The following is an 8,704-nucleotide window of genomic DNA, read 5'->3' as shown; positions in this document are numbered from 1 at the left end:
AAGAGACCTAATTGAGGCCTTTTCAATTGCACCTGAGGCCTATGAGTTCATAACAAAAATTCCAGTGTCTCACCTCATTATTTGACATCAGAAACTATAGGCAATCACATCTTCAAATGAATGATCTCTTAGAATATTTCTTGGCTCCAAAATATTATCCTTCTTAAACCATAGATCTGACATGATGTGTCATTTTGAGATTTTGAATGTTCCTGTGCCATTCATTGGACACATTCTGACTTTTCCTTCATTAAACTCTTTAAGAAGAATTGTAATCAGGGAGCTCATTGGTTCACCTAAGAAGACAGTCTGAGTTCAGGAGGATTGTCTACCAGAAGAAACGATATGTAAACTTATCCAGGCTATGATACATGCACAATTTTGTTTCAAAGATATTGTTAATCCCATTTTCTGAGCTGTATTAGTTTGTCAAATGGCCAATTATTTCCTATGAAATAGACATAATTTCTTGAGTGCTATTTTCACATTCTTGTTTCTCAGGGAGTAGATCAGAGGGTTCAAGGCTGGGGTCACTATGGTATAAAACACTGAAGCTACTTTGCCTTTCTTCATAGACTGACCTAAACCTGGAATAATGTATATATAAATTATAGTGCTATAATACAGGGTAACCACAATAAGGTGGGAGGAACAAGTGGAAAATGCTCTCTTTTTCCCTTCCTTGGTCCGAATCTTCAAGATACTGGAGATGATGAAGCCATAGGATACAAGAATGAGCAGAAAATTGAAAATAGCAAAGAACATGTCTGCTGCAACTACCATTGCATTGTTGACATCGGTTGAGGTGCAAGGCAGAGGCAGTAATAGAGGAATCTCACAAAAGAAATGATCAATGACATTGTGGCCACAGAATGATAAACGTACAGTCATGATAATTTGTATAGTTATATTGACCCCACTGATAGCCCACACTGCAGTTGCTATGAGACAACAAGCTCTCTTGCTCATGATAGTGGTATAGTAGAGGGGCTGACAGATAGCTGCATACCGATCATAGGCCATGGCTGTGAAAATCAAGGCCTCAGATCCCAAACACCAAGTTAGGAAAAATATCTGAGCTATGCAGCCACCATAGGAAATGGTGTTCTTGGTTATTAGGTTCTGCAGCATCTTAGGTACCACAGTACAAGTGGACAGAACATCCAGTAAGGCCAAATTTATAAGGAAAAAATACATGGGAGTATGGAGGCCTGGATTTAGACTAATCACAGTGATAATGAGTGAGTTACCTGTAAATGCCACCAAAAAAATCCTAAGAAGAGGTTGAAGATAAGAACCTGAACCTGAGGATTTTCAGAGAAACTTTGTAAGATGAATTCAGTCACTGTGGAATGATTGTTTGGTGCCATATGAGTAGGTTGTCAGCTTTTCTTTTGTCAGTGTATGCTCACAAACTCCAGCCAACATTAGATTATTTGAATCACTAAGGAGAAGAAAATGAAGATCTGAATAAAAATTAGGCAATTAAAAATGCTTTAATAATCCAAAATCAAATTTTGACAAAGTCATCTAAATGTAAAAATAGAGAAACATTTGGTTAGTGAAATCTCCTCTCACTGGACTTATTCTCCCTATAGAATTAAATAAATACAGACATGCACATCATAATCATCATCTTCCTATTCCTTCAGGGAACTCATGCTTTTTCATCTGACATTTTATACGTAGCACCTTCACTGTTTTGTTGGAAGTTCTCTTTACTACCTCAGCCATAAGATGAGCTCACTGAAGTTTAATTGTATAATTCAGTTGTCTCAGTCTGGGGTGTTAGGTATAGCCATAACTGAGAATTTTTTGAATTATTAGAGGTCATAAAAATAACTGATGTGCAAGATATAAGTAATGGAGTAGCATGCCTGGAAAGTGGTGGAAAGTAGAGCTGTATCTGTAATGAAAACTGGACCAGAACCTGGATCAGAAACATAATACAAGAGTAATTCAAAGAGATTTGGCCCAAAGTTAAGTCGTTAGGAAATACAGTTGATAAAGCGCTGGACCAAGAATTAGTAATACCTAAGTTCAAATCTCACATCACACACTTATTAGTTATATGACTTGGGTAAGTCACTTAGTCTCTGTCTGCTTTTATGATCTTCACTTTCATTTGTACACTCAGTTTCTCCACTAATATAGTTCCCTTTCCTCTTCTCAATGCAATATATAAATAAGATGCAATTTCAACATAGAAGTCACTTAGTGTTCTACTTAGGTTTTGTTCTTTTGTGCTTGTGTATGTGGAACCAGCTCTCTTTTTAATTTTCTTCTAATCTCACCATAGTTGGACAGCTACTTCTAAAGCATTCATCATTCTTCATCACAATGGTCCCTTGGAGTGGCAGAAATGTACATTGTCTCTAATCAATCTGCATAACAGAAAGGAATCTTTCAAATATAGTTTATAAACATTCATTATGAAGTATTCCAAATGTGATCTAAGTAACTCAATTTAACCTCCTCAAGGATTGTCTTGTGCTGTTTTGTCTCAGGTTAATTTGTTTTCCCCTTTTTCTACATTTTCTTGATGATGTACTCGATCCCTGACATGATATTGATTAGACATAAGATGAAGCTATTGTCTTACCTGAATACTAGACTCCATTATACATGCAATGATCACATTTCAATTACCAGTCCTGACATCATGCAGTTACTTTTTCAATACAAACTATTTTCTAAAAAAATCATTATTTCAAAGAAGGCATCATTTTTAATTTTTCCTATAACCCAAAGAGTAGTAGGAATGGACTCAAAATTATACTAACGAGGCAAATATGATCTAGGAAAAATATATTAGCTATATAGGTAATTGTGATTGGACAAAAAACACTGGGAGAAGGGGTAGGGTCGTGTGAAAAATCTGCCAGCCTTTAGGGAGCTTTCAGTGGAGTTTTTTCTAGTCCTTCCGTGAACTCCTGTGTTAACTGGCCAGAGTGTACTCATCCTTCTAAGTCGAAGAAATCCTCCCTTGCTACCACTGACTTTTTATTGACTTCTTGAAAGCACCAATCTTATGATTATGACTACAATACTGAGAGAGGATTTTGCCATTCATCAAATGAACTTTCTAAAATTGTTACCAAAATGTACTAATCATTTGTCCAGGTAGCCACTTTCTTCATAAGATCAGTTTTCATATGGAACAAGACATATTAAAGGACACAGTAGAGCACAAAACCATAATGCAAATCACATTATAGGCCCTGAGTCATGCTCTGTCTGTGGCAAAACTGCTGATATTTAAGGGATTTTCTTGATTAACATAGGAAACTGGTGGGTAAAGAAACTGCCTCTACCAACAGACTCTGCTGCCTTCCCTCTCACTTTTAGTCTTTGAAAGTTGCCTAAAATATTGATTTGCTCATCATCATAGTCCCTGTATGTGTCCAAGATAGGACTTATATTCATGTCTTCTTAGTTTTAAGTTCAGATTTTTACCATTATACCACACAGCCTCTCAAAGGTAAAGAAAGTAGAAGTATTCATAGACCCACAGAATTTCAGAGCTGGAATAAACTTGAGACCTCCTTAATTTGCTACTTTCATTTGACAAAGAGGGTATTAAACAGGGTTGAAATTTATCCAAGGTACCACAGAAGGTTAGATTGTGTAGAAATTAAAACAATTAAAATACTCCCTTTCCTATAAAATGAGAAGGTTGGACCTATAAGAAGATATAAGGTATCAGAACTTGTAAATAATCTCTACACCCCATTATGACTCCAAATTTAGGATCCTGACTTACTCAAACTTCCACAACTCCCTTATGACAGAAATGCATTCTAAATGTCTTTGCTGAATGCAATTTCGTGTTAACATGATGGTTTCCCTGTTTTGTATTGTTTTTTTCCTCATTAAGACATGCCTAGGGCTTGTTTCCCCTATTAGAATGTAAGCTCCTTAATAACACGGGCTTCTTTTTTTTTCTACTTGTATTTGTATTGTGAACCCTAACTGCAGTGTATTGCATAATTTCATCTCTTTAAAAATACTTTTAACCTTGCATTGATGACTTGACTTCTATATCATCTGTTATGGGCAAGCACATCAGCAGTGGTAGTTCCTCTATATCATTAAGAAAACCCAACCAAAATATGTTGAGGGGCTTTTATAAATGAAAAGGCTGGTACAGACTGTATTTCCATTTGAAAATGAAAACTTTCCTGTCCTTAATATGTTTCTCAATATGGATCAATGTCAAGTCCTTGTTCACTGACTAGTAAGTTCTAGTTCCCTTCCTCTTCTACCTTAACACACACATCACCTTCTGTCTTCATAATCCCTGTCCCCAAGGTTTCAAAATATTTGCAGTCAATTGAGAAGGGAGATTAGACACTTGAGGAAAGATAGGAAATGGACAAGCCCTGTAAGTTTCCAAGACAATGAGTTTTCCAAGCAAAGGTCTAGGTTACTTTGGTGTCACCATTTGTGATAAAACAATGTAAAGGGGAGTGGGATAAGGTGGGGCAGCAGTAATTGGCATTTTTGTCACTTCTGATTTCTGACTGCTCATCCTTCCTTTATGATCCCCATGTCTAGATCCACCTCTTGCCATTGTCCCCACAAAAGAACACCCAAGAAATTAGATAATGCAAAAGTTGTAGCCATAGAAACATAGAAGGGACCACCCTATGCTTCTGTAGCTGCTAGATTGAAGCAAATTGTATTAACACCTTCTTCAAAAATAATTTAGGAGGGCAAAGTTAGCCAGTTCTCTGTCATAACATCCTTACAAGGATGCAACAGAAATTTCTTGGAACTCTCAGGTCATTTCTCTGCTAATAAAAACAAAATTTTGAAGAAATCTATATGCCTGTGTAAAGAATGGTTTTGTTCATCATTCTCTTTCATTCTCACACTGTGCTACAAAATATGGGACAGATGTAATTATCTTCATTGTGGGAATGAGAAATCAGGGTGACAGAGCTCAACTAACTTGTCTGATAATGGAAATAATAAGTAACAAAGCTAAATCCTTCTGGTTCTAATTTCTACTCAGATCTGTTTCTAATCTTATTAGACCTAATCAGATGTAATCAACTGTAATTCTAATTAGATCCTTCTTTTTCTAAGTCCCATTCTCTTTCTACTATATCAGACTTTCTTTTGGAAATAAGTGGTTTAAACACTGGCATAATTGTATGATCCCAAAGAGGGCATTCCCCTCACTGAATGGCAGTAATCGATATTACCTTACCTAAGTTAGATAAATTTTTTGAAAATAATACTAATAGTATATAAATATAATACGTAAAGACATAAATGTGTTAAATCTTTATATATAATATGTAAATATAAATGCATTACATACTTATGTATAATATAAATGTCTATATACGTCTATCATATTATTGTATTTTATCGTGTTATACAATATCCAATCCTATCCTATCTTATTCTACTGAATTATAATGTGTATCTGAATAAAGGAAATTTCCAAATTTTAAAGAAGGTGAACCTAGAAGTTACACTTTATACCAAAACCACATTAAAAATTTCATCTTTGAATATTTCAAAATATTGGAATTTTAGTATATTATTGCCATTAATTCATATATGATGAGAGAGACATTGCAGAATGGTAGACACTCTCAGGAAGAACCGGATTTAAATCCTACTTCTGACATATACTTAAATAAATCAGGGACTTAATGCTTACTGTGTGAGGCAACTAAGAAAGCAAGTTATAGCAGGTGGCAAACTGCATTAGTGAAGTTAATTTCCACGTTCCCTCCTGATATGAAATTATTGTTCTGGACAATCATGAAATTACTAGTATTGGTAGCAGCAGCAGTAGCAGCAGCAGCAGCAGCAGTAATAGTAGTAGCAGTAGTCATAGTAATAGTAGTAGTAATAGTAACAGCCTCAAGAGTAGGAATAGTAGTGGTGGTGGTGATGGTGATAATGGTGGGAGTGGTAGTGTTGGTAATGTTGCTAATAATAAATAATGGTTAAAGAAATGCCTGATAATAAACAATTTCCTAAGTCTCATTCTTTGTTTCAATCACAAACTTTAAGGAGGAATTTTCAGAGTTAAAATAGAAATAACCCTTTTCATTGTTATCAACAATTCCATCATTTCCTATTTTACTGAAAATTCTCCGTCTGCCTCTGGCTCTCCAGTCCCTCACTCCCTTTCTATCTGCAGCTCTGTCTCTGTCTCTGTCTCTGTCTCTGTCTCTGTCTCTGTCTCTCTGTCTCTGTCTCTGTCTCTGTCTCTGTCTCTGTCTCTGTCTCTCTCTCTCTCTCTCTCTCTCTCTCTCTCTCTTTCACACACACACACACATACACACACACACACACACACTAATCTTTTTGACAATTTAGATAGGTATGAAGAGATTTATCACAAAAATGTAAACATATTTAAATTTTAAATAGTCATTTTTTTTCCTTCTTTGCTCTTGAGGTCAGTTTTTTATCATCTTATAACAAAGGAAGTGTTATTTCTCATTTGTTAGCAAACTTACCCTTTTCTGCTAGAGGGGAATAACTGGAAGATTATATTTTTCTAGAAAATCTTTCTTGTTCAACGGTCTGTGTGTTCATTGGTCTATAAGTAGGAACTGGACAGGGATCCAGTTATGCCCTTTTCCAAAGGTAAGCTAGAGAGAGCCCTGGGAAATGCTATCATCTTAGCCCCCAGAGGAACAATTAAACTGTGACTTATCTTGGACCTTGTTGAAGCTATGACACTGTAACTCCAGTCAAAAGAAAAATGCAAGTGCCAAGTACTTAGATTTATAATGCATTAAAAAACAGATGTGACTAATGTTTGGGGGTGTATTTCTCCACTAGTGAGTAAAAGAAATTGACTATAATAATAGGATTTTGGAGACTTATATAGACATGCATCTGAGATGTACTAACAGAACTAACACATATTATGATATTACAGGAAATAAAACAAAAAAATAGTAAGATATAATGACAATAATAAAAACCAGAATCTACATGTTCTCTAAAAAACCTGATAAATAGGCCACCAAAAGCTTACAAGTCAAGATTTATAAACTAAAATAAATCACCATGTTACAAATGCAAACCTCAATCCATCTTTGAAAATTCAAGAAATCTGTGATGGAAATGGAGCATTAGTAGAGACAGAAATGTTGCCTTGAAATGCCTGAATACAATTTCAGTTTGTAAGTGCTCAAGGAAAAGATTTTTAAAAGGTACTTCCATATCAAATATTGAAAATCTCCAAAGTATTTGAAAAGAAAAGAAAAACAACTTTGAAAACATGGAGATGAGACCTAGAAGGCATTAAAACCTTATGACAAAAGGGTTATGTGATTGTTATCTACATCATCCTATCCGCTCCTGGAGATGCTCTTAAATTAACTTAACTGAATCCTCACAAAAGAAGGGTACGTTCTAGTAGTCTTATTCAATTACAAAAGACATTCACTGTATCTGCTTGCACCAAGGTCCATGATATATTAAATATGAAAAGAAAATAACAACATAATACCTTGAACTTTTCTATCTTTATTCCATCAAGAAAGATGATAAATGATGAACAGTATAATGGTGACAACTTTTGATTAGATAGAAGCCTTATGTAATCCCTATATTTGTTTAGTCATTTTTCGGTGGTGTCCAACTCTTTGTGACCCTCTTTGGGGTTTTCTTGGCAAAGATAATGGAGTAGTTTGGTATTTCCTTCTCTAGTTTGTTTTATATATAAGGGACTGAGCCAAACAGGGTTAAGTAATTTACGCAGATTCACACAGTTATTGAGTGTCTGAGACTGGATTTGAAGTCATGAAGATGAGTGTTCCTGACTCCAAGTTCAGTACTCAATCTCTTATGCCATCTAACACCTTCAGCCAGTTATATGTACAGTAAAATTAAAATGTATCAGCAATATATGGATGATACAATGAGATGGTTACAGTAGAATGCTCTCTTCACCACAATGGTTTCTGAATTTTAATTATACTATAGCCAATGAACATATAGGACACCAAAGTAAGCAGAAAATGTACAATCCCAAATACAGCATCTGCCAAGAGGGTAGTTGCATTATTTATACAGGAGAAAGTACATGAGATCAAGAGTGTAGGGGCAGGGAATTTTATAGAAGATGGGTAATGGCTTTGAATTCACAACAGGAGAGTTTTATTATCAGAATAGTACTTATTGAATAAATAAAGGCAAAGATGTAGCATACTCTAAACACCAAGATAATATAGAGTATTTTGGGGCATGATGATTTTCTACATCTAAGAAAAGAAGCAATTCAGATGATATAGAGTATGTGAGAAAGTAGAGAAGGTTGATATATGCTTGACTGTGTGAAGCCCAATTGTGTGTGTGTGTGTGTGTGTGTGCGTGTCTGTGTGTGTGTGTTACTGTGTCTTTCTTGGAAATGAAGGTAACTTTCTTTATTTAGTGCCCCCAAACAACATCAAAACAAAAATGTCAGCCATTTGCTAAGTGATCCTGGGCAAATTACATTTTCTCAAACTCGTTTTTAAATTCTTTGAAGGGAGGAATATATTTATTCTATCTATCTCATGGGGTTGTCAGAAGTGTCAAATGAGAGAAACCATTCTGACATGCATTCCCTTTTTTGAGGGCAAGCAACCTTACAATGAAAGTACTTGGTCCCATTTTATCAGTGGAAAATTGGAGGCAGAGAGATATTCAATAGCACACATTAAGCCACATGGTAATTGCA

The 8,704-nt window shown here is 35.3% G+C and overlaps 1 pseudogene; it reads right to left on the bottom strand.

The window, feature by feature from the left end:
• Nucleotides 1-448: 448 nt before the first annotated feature.
• On the bottom strand, nt 449-1,370 carry LOC140524933 (olfactory receptor 13A1-like; annotated as a pseudogene).
• Nucleotides 1,371-8,704: the final 7,334 nt, after the last annotated feature.

This window comes from Notamacropus eugenii, chromosome 1 (assembly GCF_028372415.1).
Source record: "Notamacropus eugenii isolate mMacEug1 chromosome 1, mMacEug1.pri_v2, whole genome shotgun sequence".
Lineage (NCBI taxonomy): Eukaryota > Metazoa > Chordata > Mammalia > Diprotodontia > Macropodidae > Notamacropus > Notamacropus eugenii.
This window is presented reverse-complemented; position numbering and strand designations above follow the sequence as displayed.